A 12,420-nucleotide genomic window follows, 5' to 3' on the forward strand; every position below is an offset into this window, starting at 1 on the left:
TTCTTCTTATCAAGCTCAAGAGATTCAATTTTCTTCTGGCCAAGTTCAATATTCATAGCATCCTTTGCAATAATTTTGTAAAGTTTATTATAGGCCTCTTGAAAATCTGCATCCTCAGAGAGTTCCCCATCAGATGGGTTCTCTTCAACAGACACGCTTTCATTGACTACAGTAGTAGTAGTGAAACCAATGAAGTTTCCATTCTCGTCACATCCAGACTCATCATCAGAAACCTTATTATTACTAAGAGTTACAGCCATAACTTTACCCTTAGGCCTCAAGTAAGTAGGACATTCAGACTTAACATGACCATACCCTTGACACCCAAAACACTGAGCATCCAAAGAATTGTTTGAAGATTGACCAACTTTTTCTCTAGGTTTTTCAAAATTATTAACCTTAGTGGGATCATTCTTCCTAAAATTTCTAGGTTCAGCAGTGTTTGTACCTCTTGCCTTTCTGTTGTTATTCCTAAGAAAATTTCTAAAATTCTTGGCAAGGTACGCAATCTCTGTAGCAGAGAGCTCATCATCAAATCCACTAACCTCAACATCATCAACTGACTTAAGAGCCATTGATTTGGATTTGTTAGCTTTGGGTAGGTCTAACTCATAGGACTGAAGAGATCCTACAAGCTCATCAATAGGGATGGAGTCCATATCCTTGCTCTCAGTAATGGCAGTCACTTTGGGTCTAAAGTCTTCAATTAAAGATCTAAGAATCTTTCTAACAATTTTAAGTTGATCATAGATTTTACCCAAATTAAAAGCAGAATTAACAATATCATTTAGTTTAGCATAGAATTCATCAAAAGATTCATCATCAGACATTTTAATGCTTTCAAATCTAAAAGTTAATTGTTGCAATTTATTAATCTTAACTACCTTTGTGCCTTTATGCACAGTCTGGAGGATTTTCCAAGTAGTGTGAGCAACTTCAACATTTGAGATTCTCTTAAATTCCTCCATAGAAACAGCATTAAAGATGACATTCATAGTTTTGCTATTGAACACAACTGCTTCTTTTTTAGAAGTTTGCCACTCACTCACAGGAGTAGTGGGTTTCTCCCGTCTGTACTCAATGAAATTCCAAACCCTCTCATCAATAGATTTCAGGAACGTTTTCATCCTTACTTTCCAATAAGTATAGTTATTCCCATCAAAGTGAGGAGGAACAACGAGAAAGTGTCCATGTTCCATGACAACAGGGTCAATGATCAGTTTAGAGATCAAAAGATCTACAATAAGAGAGCTACCTGCTCTGATATCACTTGAACGGTTTTAGACCCCTTAAACTAACTAGATTAACCTAGTTAATTAGCGAAGTGATTAACTTGAATCCACTTTCTGAAAGAATCGAAATTCATACAAAAGGACTTACAAGCTCCCTGCTTGACTTCCTAGTGCTACCCATCGGTAGAACTTACTGACACAACCACGTGCAAGCTTCGAATTCACGGACTTCTTCTTTCTTGGATTCTCCATAAGATACAAGCACCCATGCATGTTATTCTTTAAGCTCTAATGGCAGCAACTGAGTTGATCATCACGATGTTAAAGTAATCTCTACCTTGAAAACCCTAAGTTTATGTGAAGAAAAATTCCTTAATGATCTCACAAGAGATTCACACAAACCGTAAAGTATGAGCAATAGTACAATCAGAGCAACTCACAAAAACGTGGCTAGGGTTTTGTTTTTATACCTAGGGCAAAAACAGAAAACCCAAAACGTTTAACGAGATAGGGCTGAGTTGGAAATTCTGTAGAAAACATTCTAGCCGACTTTCGATCGATCATGTCTAACTTTTGATCGATCGAACCAGGCCGAAATGCACCAATGCATCTGCAGCCTCTCGATTCCAACTTTACATAAATTAAACAATTTTGAGCAAGCCTAAACAAGACTAAAAATATTGTTTTGATCATGGTTTACCAACATTACACATTAGAGTTCTAAATACATCAAATCCTAAGTCTTTAGAACCTAACAGACTTCATCTTAGAATCTTCATCATCAAACGACTCATTAGTATCACTGCTCTTGGCCTTCAATGCCATGCTCTTGCTCTTGCTCGATTTCCTGATCTTTGTCAAACCCAACTCATAGGTCTGCAGATTTCCAACCAGCTTAGTCAAAGGAATTTTGTCGATGTCCTTTGATTCCTCAATGGCAGTGATCTTGGTATGAAATTTCTCAGGTAGAGATTTGACCACCTTTCTCACAATCTTGGATTCAGGAATAATTTTCCTAAAATTAAAGGCTAAGTTCACTATGTCTTTAAGCTTGGCATAGAACTCATCAAACGACTCATCCTCCTACATCTTGATCTCTTCAAAACTTGTAGTGAGTCTCTAAAATTTTGAATCTTTGATAGCCTTGGTTCCTTCATAGGCTGTTTAGAGAATGGTCCATACTTCCTTAGTAGTTTCAGTAGAGGATATTTTCTTGAACTCATCATTTGTAACTGCACTGAATAGAGCATTCAATGCCCTGCTGTTGAAGTTTGCCGCCTTGATCTTAGTATCATCATAATTGGCTGGCGCTTCTGTTGGCTTAGTCCAGCCAATCTCTACAGCTTGCCACACCTTTTCATCTAAAGAATGTAAGAAACCTCTCATTTGTACTTTCCAGTATGCATAGTTAGTGTCATTAAATAAATGAGGTATAATAAGAGACTGTCCTCTATCCATGACAAATAGAGGTCAATGGATCTCACAAAAAAGATTAACCCTAATCAGAGTGTGGCTGCTCTGATACTACTTAATAGGCCAAGAATGTATTAACCCATTATGATGAATTAATTGATTAATTAGCCAAGTTTATTAATTAATCAAATTAACATGCAAGATGTGTGGTAGCACAAACAAATCACCAATTAAACTAAGTATGCAGTGAAAATTAAATTGACACGATGATTTGTTTATGAATGGGAAAAACCTATACGGCAAAAACCCTACCGGGTGATTTTAGGGTCACTACTCCCGAGAATCTACTATTATCAAAACAAGTAGCTACAAATAAAAGAATTCTAGTACCTTATACCAACCTACAATTGAACCCTTACCGCAATACCCAATTGGACTTATTCTATAGTGACAATCTTTCATTGTCAATGCATGGCTCCCAGTACGTGATTAATCAATTGTGCGGATCCTAGTACGCGACTTGATCACCAACTAGAGAAAGATGTTGGCTGCAAAGTTCTTTTGTTCATCACACGATGAAAATCATGAAGTTGCTTGATCACAAAACCCTATGGTGTACTAACACAGCAGCTTCTTGAAGAGAAAGAAGTACTAGGGCAAACTAGGTTTCCGGTTACAATTTTCTTCACACTTGTAGAATTATGTTCTTGTGCAACTTGTGTAACCTTTTACAGCCCTTATTATAATCCTTATATATGTTTAGGGTTGTGAGAAAAGAAAATCCAAAACATATACCCACGAATTGGATGAAAAACAGCTTTGAAAAACTAAGTTTCATAAACCTTAATAGATAGCCATCTATCGAGCTAGCTATCGAGGCACGGGCTTCAGCAGCTTTTAAATCTCGATAGATGCTAATTGTCGAGCTTTAAAATCCAGAACTTTCTCACTTGATTCTTGGACAGACTTACATGACTTTAACACTTGAACTTGAAATCTTGTTTCTTGAAGCATTAAACACATCCTAGATCTACCAAATTACAAGTAAATTGCGTTTTGTCAAAAGATTAACCAAATATATAAAATAGTGAGATATGTACTTAATATTGAATCACATATGTTCTAACAAAACAGATTTTAATCAGACTATTTAAAGAAGAAAATAGTAATTTATGGGGTAATTTATGGTGTGGAGAGACATATGTGTTTGTAAGAATTAAGAGGGAAAGGAAACGAAATTCCTTTTAAAATATGCTCAAGAAAACCCAGTCTTGAATTCTTTGATATTTTCTTCGTTCTTTGGGGAGACACAGTAGACAAAAAATTCAAAAAGGAGGGCTAAAATTAGAGAAAGTGGATGTTTGTAAGATATGACAAATTAAATGGGAGTTAGGCTTTTTGTTTATTATTAATCTTTTCATTTGGAGTTGTTGAAGCTTGGAAGGAGCTATGGTTATTGTATAGTGAAGAAAGTAGTATTAAATTGAAACGACTTTACCCTTGTGGTGTTCATTCATTTTTTCAGTTGTAAATATTCTTACCTTTTTTTTGGTTGATGAGAAGTTTCATGGGAAAGATGTACAACAGTGAGGACCAGATCAGTTTATGAGATAGTGAATACGGGGCAATTTGGTCACGCAAATTGTCATGTGACTTGCACATGTCACTAAATTGTCAAGTGACTTGCACATGAGCTAACTACACGGTGGGTTGCAAAGTGTGCAAAGGATAATAGATTAGGGGATAAGTGTGTATTCACCTAGGAAGCACGGGTGCGTTTTGGGACTCGGGTGCGGGTGCGGGTACGGGTGCGGGACTCGGCAATTTTTGAAAAAGGTGGGTGCGGGTGCGGCGGGACTCGGCAATTAAAAAATTATTAAAAATATTTTTATTTATATTTTTAATATATTGCTAAGATTTTTTTTTTTTCAAGGTCTTTCAATGAATCAATATGAATAGTAGAATCAAGAATGATAAGTCGATTTGTCTAGTCATTCTCAATCAAGAATTCCTTTTTTTTAATTTGCGCAATTGGCACGTGAGGTTTATCTTAATCTTTATTTTAAACAAGTGCAATTGGGTTGTCTCCACTAATGACATAACATGATAGCCATCTCCCCAATGGGGGTAGCGAGCGAATTAAAAGCCACTAGCATTCGTGGGTGGTCAATTTCAACAATCTGTGTTCGATCTAAAGCCTGAATGTTATGTTTTGTTTGTGGGCTTTATGTTATGTTAGGTTCATAAGCATTTCTATACTTGCTTATTTGAAGTTTACAATATTTTTACTTCCTTAGAAGTCGTTGTCCTTCTGGATAATTTCTTAGCCCTTTTAGGCTCCTACAAAAGTGAGTTGCTTGTTTTATTGAGTTGTTGAATTTATGGATGTTGGGGAGATAATACCTGGGAGAGACTATCATGAAGGTAAAATTTGCTGAATAGTACCATTTTAGAAATTTTTTTTGGTGAATAGCATGCTGCTGAAGTTAATTAGTTAAGTAGACCGTTTTTGAAACTTGAATTTTAGCCTAAACTCAAGTTTAAAAAACAGTCTACTTAATTAATTAACTGCATCTGTGTGTTACTTTCCTAATTTTTTTTCTAAAAACATGTTATTTGGCAAATTTTGCCCTATCATGAAGTTGATATAACTTATTAAGGAGAAAACACATTAAGGAGACTTCAATTAAGTAGTTAATATAATGGGTTATGTTAACAGATGCCTTTAGGACAATTGTTAATAAACCATTTTAGGAAAATTTTTATACCACTATTATGAGAAATTGAAAAAACGGTCAAAACATTAATTGCTTTTTTTTCTTTTCCCATTAAAACTTTCTTATAATGATTCATTAAGAATTGCCCTAAGGGCACCCTTTAACATTTCCCTAATATAATATATAGAAATACTATTTAACTCAAAAATTTAAGCCTATGAGTTTGTGCATAACTACTCTTGTTATTATTATTCTAAGTGAGATTTCATTCATACATGTATAACTAGCAATAGAGTTTGACTAAATCAATTCCTTCTAGGTTATGATCCAACGAATGGAATGGCTTTTAACCAGGAATGCAACCAGCTTTATACCCCAAATCTATACCAATTTTAGGGTAAATTGCAAATTACACCTCTGAAGTTTGGGGTTGACTGGGTTTTACACCCTAGAGTTTCGAAAACTTGATTTTACACCCTAAAGTTTGGTTCTCTTAGCAATTCACCCCTATAGTTAATTTCAGCTGTTAAGTGACATATCATCATGCTAATATGTTTTATTTTTGACAAATTAGTCTTAAAACTATATTGTTTTAGTGATGACCAAGCAAACAGCTAGCATGCATCAAAACTACGTAGTTTCAAGGCTAAACTTAAAACAAAACCCTTCCCCCAAAATGGCACAGTTTCAGGCAAAATCCTAAAATCTAAAAACAAAACTTCACATGACAAAAAGCTCAGTTCCCACAAACTAAAACCTCACAAGTCACAAACCAATCATCTCGGCGGCACCAGCGGAGAAGGCTCCAACCCAAACCTCTCTTGCTCCGCTTCACGTATGAAATACTTGAATTTTTTATTTATTTATTTATTTTTTATATTACCCAGTTTCTTGGCTGTGAAACCGAGCTTAAGCTTGTCAAGTGCATGGTGCTTAAATTGTATTCTCTTTTATTAAGTGTGAGTTTGGCATTGATGAAAGTTGCCAGCCTATTTTTGCTACTATTCATGGGCTTCATTGCACTTTTTGGTATTATTTATGGGTCCTACTGTACTATTTCAGCTAACTTTTATCTTTATCTACAGTACTTTTAGCAAAAAGTTTTCACTTTTAGCAAAATAAACAGATCCCAAACAGACCCTAAGTATAAATAATTACTATGACTACGACATAATAGGCTTGATCCATAGGTAATTAAAAGTCCCAACTTGGATTAATGGTATAGAAGATAGTGAGTATATCAGTGTTGGTGCTTGATTTGGCCCTACCTTGGAATCAAAGGAAAGGTTGTTTTGGCCAACCCTCCTGATTGTTGTAGCACACCTAAGAATAATGTATTCTCAGTTTGAACTATCAATATCATGTTCCGCCATTTCATTCTATGGAGGTTCACATGTGGAGATTCACTGCTCAGTTCAAGTTTTTGTCTGGGTTCAAACATGAAATAGAGCAAGAGAGGTTTGGGTCTGGGTTCACCACAGTAGGAGCCTTCTTCGCTGGTGCTGCCGGGATGATTGGTTCGTGACTCGTGAGGTTTTACTTTGTGGGAATTGAGTTTTTTGTCGTGTGAGGTTTTGTTTTTAGATTTTAGGATTTTGGCTATAACTATGCCATTTAGGGGGAGGCTTTCGTTTTAAGTTAGCCTTGAAACTAAGTAGTTTTGATGCATGCCAGCTTTTTGCTTGGTCATCACTTAAACGACATAGTTTTGAGGCTGATTTGTCAAAAATAAAACACATCAACTTGATCTTGTTTCACTTAACAGTAGAAATTAACTGTGGAGGGTGAATTGTAAATGGAACTAAACTTCAAGATGTAAAATCAAGTTTTCGAAACTTTGGGGGTGTAAAATTCAGTCAACTCCAAACTTCAAGGGTGTAAAATCCAATCAACCCCAAACTTTAAGGGTGTAAAATAAAATAGTATTATTTTATTTTATGGTAAATATTTTCTCATACTATTTTTTAACACACTTATATATATAATATACACAATTGCATGTGTTGATGTATATATTTTAAAACATAGTGATGTCCATGTTTAAAATGTGAAAAATAGAAGTGTATATAGAAAATGTGAAATAAGTTAGGTGAGGGAATAGTTAGAGCATTCTTATCAAAGGTGCTAAAAATGCTAAATGCTATTTTTTAGCATTTTTAGCACCTTAAATGATAAAAGCACACCTACATCAAATATGCTAAATCTTAAAAATTTTAGCATAGAGCTACAGTGGAATCTCATCTTTGACACCCTACTGTAGCAAGATGCTAGAGCTTTTTAATATTTCCTTTTTCTTTTTCTCTCTCGCACTCTCTTATGTGCCATGCCTTTCTTCTCCCTAGCCCCCTTTCTTTCTCTTTCTTATTCTTAGACCCCTGTTTTTCTCTCTCTCTCTCTCTCTCTCTCTCTCAGACCACCATACACTCGTTTTCACCTTCTAGACTACCACCTCCACTGCAAATTGAAGCTCTTCGACGACAGATGCCGCAAGCTTCACCTCCACATTTCAAAAATCCTCGACGAAACGCAAACAAGGACGACGTTGTTCCGAGATTGAAACGGCACAGGCGGTTTAGGGTTTGGTTTCGGAATCGGATGTACTGTGATGACTTCAACTTGAAGAAGAGGTTGATGGGTGAAGACGTGTCCAAGATTTTGGCTTTGCTCAAGGCAAACAACCCTACAAACAGATGTGTCCAAGATGTGGTGGGTGGATGGTAGTGTGGCTGTTGATCTCGTCGATGAGGTGCGCAAGGGAGAGGTAGTGGTTGAAGGTCGAGAAGTCTGGGTGCTGAGTTGATTTGTGGGTTTGGGTTGATTCAATGGCCTTGGAAGTGGAGGGTTCTCTCTCTCTCTCTCTCTCTCTCTCTCTCTCTCTCTCTCTCTTTGTTGTTGTTTGTGGTTGTAGTGGATCTGGTGATGACGATGGTGGGTGGATGTGGTGGTTGTGGTATGGGTGGGTGGATGTGATGGTCGACGGTGTTGGGTTGAGAGAGAGAGAGAGAGAGAGAGAGAGAGAGAGAGAGAATAAAAAATGATAAAGAAAGAATATTTAAATGAAGTGTTAAAAAAGAAGAAGTTTTGTTGTTAGAGATATTGTAAAGTGACGTGTTATATGTTATAAAGTTGGTGTTTTAGATGCTAAATGCTAAAATTTTGAAGATGTTTGATGGGAATGCTCTTTCCCTCTATTTTATGCTTGACTTGACGACATCCTTATGAGATTAAATTCAATAACTTTATGAGAAGGAACGGGCACAATCTGAGAGACTTAGGGAGTGTATGGTTTGTGTTTTCAAACAATCGTTTTCAGTTTTTAAACAATATTTTACGCATTTCAACACACTTTTTCACCCACACGTATTTTCACAAATGTTTTCAAATAACAATTTTCAGTTTTTAAACACATATATCAAACGGGATCTTAATTTGGATTTTCAAATCCAGGAATCACTTATATGTGCAAACTACCAATTTCCTAATCTCTTTTTTTCTTATTTGACAATGATCAGTTTGAATGATCAATATACAAATGAAGGCTAACATGCTTGATTTACTCGAAATCAGAAGTCGTCGTTGTCTGTTAGAAAAGACATCTTTCTCAAGCTCATCAAATCATAGGCAATGCCATAAATAAATAAACCAGAGGAGAAATTGTGAACCGACTTTCTAGAAATCATTGCTTTTAACGAGTGGGGTGGAGAATTGATTCTAGTTTCATATGAGATAGATGGCAACGGTACCACTGAACCATCAACGACGCTCTAGAAATCATTCAAGTTTAAACAATAGCTTGCTGATTGGAGCCACTTTAACAAGATTGACAGGAATTTAGACCCCTTAAACAACCAGATTGCGTAGCCTAGATTAATTAGCCAAGTTGTTACTTAGTCAAATTAAGCAATTCTAGGTTAAAACAATCCAAACAATCATATCAAGAATATAAAGCAGCGGAAAATAAATAACACAAGATATGATCACCCAGGAAACCACACGGTAAAAACCTGGGGAGGATTTGACCTACTGATCCTCAAGGCTAACCTGAATTCACTATGAAAGAATTGAAGTTCATACAAAAGGACTACAAGCTCGCCGCTCGACTTCCTAATGCTACCCACCAGTAGAACTTCCTGACACGACCACGCGCAGGCTTCGAATCCACGGACTACTTCTTTCTTGAATTCCTCAATCAGCTACAAGCTTCCCGCTTGCTTTTCTTTTAAGTTCCAATGGTTGCAACGGTAATGATCTTCAAGATGTTGAAATCATCTCTACCATGAAAACCCTAAGTTTTGTGTAAAGGAAAGCTCCTCAAAGATCTCACAAGAGATTCACACAAAACAGCAATGTATGAGCAACAATACAATATGGACGACCTTCAAAAACGTGGCTAGGGTTTAGTTTATATACCTAGGGTAAAAACATAAAACCCTAAACGTTTAATGAAGTAGGGCTGAGTTGGAAATTCTGCAGAAAATTCAACTTGTGCGATTTTCGATCGATCGAGTCTATTCTTCGATCGATCGAGCCAGGCCGAAAGTCCCAAGTACTTCTGCAGCTACTCGATTCCAACTTTACAATATTAAACCAACTTTGAGCAAGTCTAAATAAGACTAAATACAATGTTTTTATCATGGTTTGCCAACATTACAAATTAGAGTTCTAAATACATAAAATCCTAAGACCTTAGAACCTAACAAACTCCTCCTTTGGCAATTCGTGACAAAACCCTAATTAACAGCTCAAAGTTTTACAAATAAAAAGCCCTTTACAAAGGTAATGCTCATAAAATTCAATTCAGCTTAACTACTATCCATAGTTGCAAGTGTAGACAGCAGCTTAGTTGAATCAACCTGTATAATTCTAAAATACTCAACAAACGCATAAACGCATGTGTGACAGTAAAGAGTAAAACAACAGGTATAACATTCTTGTAAGATTCACATAATTCAAAATAAAGACATATATGAATGATCAACTCATAAATATAAATCAATACACAGTAAATCACAAAGCAACAAGAATCAGTAAAAAATATCATGTATATCAATCAATGTTACTCCCCCTAACATGAATATCCCCAAAAATGATATACAAAGTGAAGCACATAGATACAATCTAAAAACTCCACAAGCTCCTCTAAAACAAAAAAAACACCCCCTAACTACAAAAACTCTACTACAAGTCAAAACTCCACTCCCCCTTTTTGTGACGGAATGCCAAAGGGCAATCACAAGTCGCCATCAAAAGGAGGTGGTGAGGGTGAATGAAGACGCGCAAAATCAGCTCGGAGAGCACGTATCTCGTCCAGCAAGTCCACCAAAATCTGACCATGAGCCGCCTGAACGGTCATGACAGTCTCCAAAGTGCGACGAACATCGAAGTCGGCCGAAGGAGGTGGAGGAACATCAGCAGCAGCAACATCATCACCAACTGGAACAGGAATATCCTCACCAGCAAGACCTGCAGAAGAAGAAGGAGGAGGTGCGCTACTAGAGGGCTCAAATCTAGGGTGTTTAGAACCAGCTCGAAGATGAGTGGCCCTCAGTCTAAGAAAAGACGCACTTATAGGAGCTATCACATGAACGGGCTCAGAGGAAGGAAAGTCACTAAGATCAAGATAGAGAAGAATCCTATGAATGAAAATAGGATGTACAAGAGCATGAGCAGTAGATGAACTCCTATAAACTTCGTTCAAAGAACGAAGAAAAAGATGGGAAAAACTAATAGGAGCATCAGTAACTAGAGCGTACAGAAATACACACCTCTCAAGAGGAATGGTGTGAATATGGGAAATAGGCCAGATCAAATGACAAGCTATCCTAAAGAACAGATAGTGTAACCCGGAGAGCGCAGCAGAAGTGATCCGAGGATCAGAACCCCACTGGACAGCAGTACCAGTGACGTTCGACAAAACATCGCTAATCTCGGGAGACTCAGCATAAGGATAGACAGGATACTGGACCAAAGGTACCCCTAGAGCATCAGCCACTACTCGAGGAGTAATGGAGTACTCTACGCCTCGTATCCAACTCTTAACTAGAGTGTTGGAATCATAGATGTGGATAGAGATGTTCGAATAGAACTCTCTAATCAAGGCAGAAGGTGGAGGAGGATCAGAAACATCCACCAAGGGTAACCAACCCCGACGCTCAAAATTTGCCCTAATGGCAGGATCAAGTTCATCTAACAGCACAGAACGCTCAGCCCAAATCTTTCTCCTAATGTTAAGCTTCTCAAAAATCTCTTGGTTTTTCTCACTCGGAAACCTCTCACTATCAAAGGATGAGGGGGTGAAGGAGAAGGTGAGGAAACATCCTACGGGCTCTAGTTTTCCTAGGCATAGTGCTAAGGAAAGGACAGAGACACAAAGAGAAAACCACAAAGAACAAGAGAAAACAAAACCAAGGGCAGACTGCAAATTAGCACAATAAAGAATATAGAACAAAAATCTATATGATGCATGAACAATAAAATGTTGTGATGCATGATCTAAATGCAGTGAAGAATTAAGTTTAATTGAGAGTAATTGGACAAAATTGGCTTGAACAAGGAATTTCTATCAAAAATCCCAAAAATTGAAAAACCACTTGAAAAATTTTGAACAAATTGATGAATTGATCATTAACATTTGAAACACAGCATAGAATAACCAATTCACAAACAACAACAGCCAATTTCAGCAAATTCTACGCAAATTAACAAAAGCCCCAATTCGGATCAAGAACAAACCCTAGAATTTTCAATTTTTTCATCAAACTCAAAATTGATCAAATTAACCACCAAGGATCATAGTATGATGTGTCCTCACAAAAATCCAATGATCAATTTCATAAAATAAGGCTTGAATCAACAGAAAACCCAAAATAGTAAAGTCGAAAATCCCCTTAAATCGTGGATTTATGCATGAAAAATGAAAATAATTCAAAAGGGAGGGCAAAAGGGTCTTACCGCTTGAGGAAAGAGATTCTTTGCAAAAACTTCGGAGGAAAACGACAAAAATTAACAATTTGGCCTTGCACTGCGGAGAAGAGAAGGAAAAGTTTGAAAAAGATTTG

Source organism: Quercus suber, unplaced genomic scaffold (genome assembly GCF_002906115.3).
Source record: "Quercus suber isolate HL8 unplaced genomic scaffold, Cork oak 2.0 scaffold_913, whole genome shotgun sequence".
NCBI classification, from domain to species: Eukaryota; Viridiplantae; Streptophyta; class Magnoliopsida; order Fagales; family Fagaceae; genus Quercus; species Quercus suber.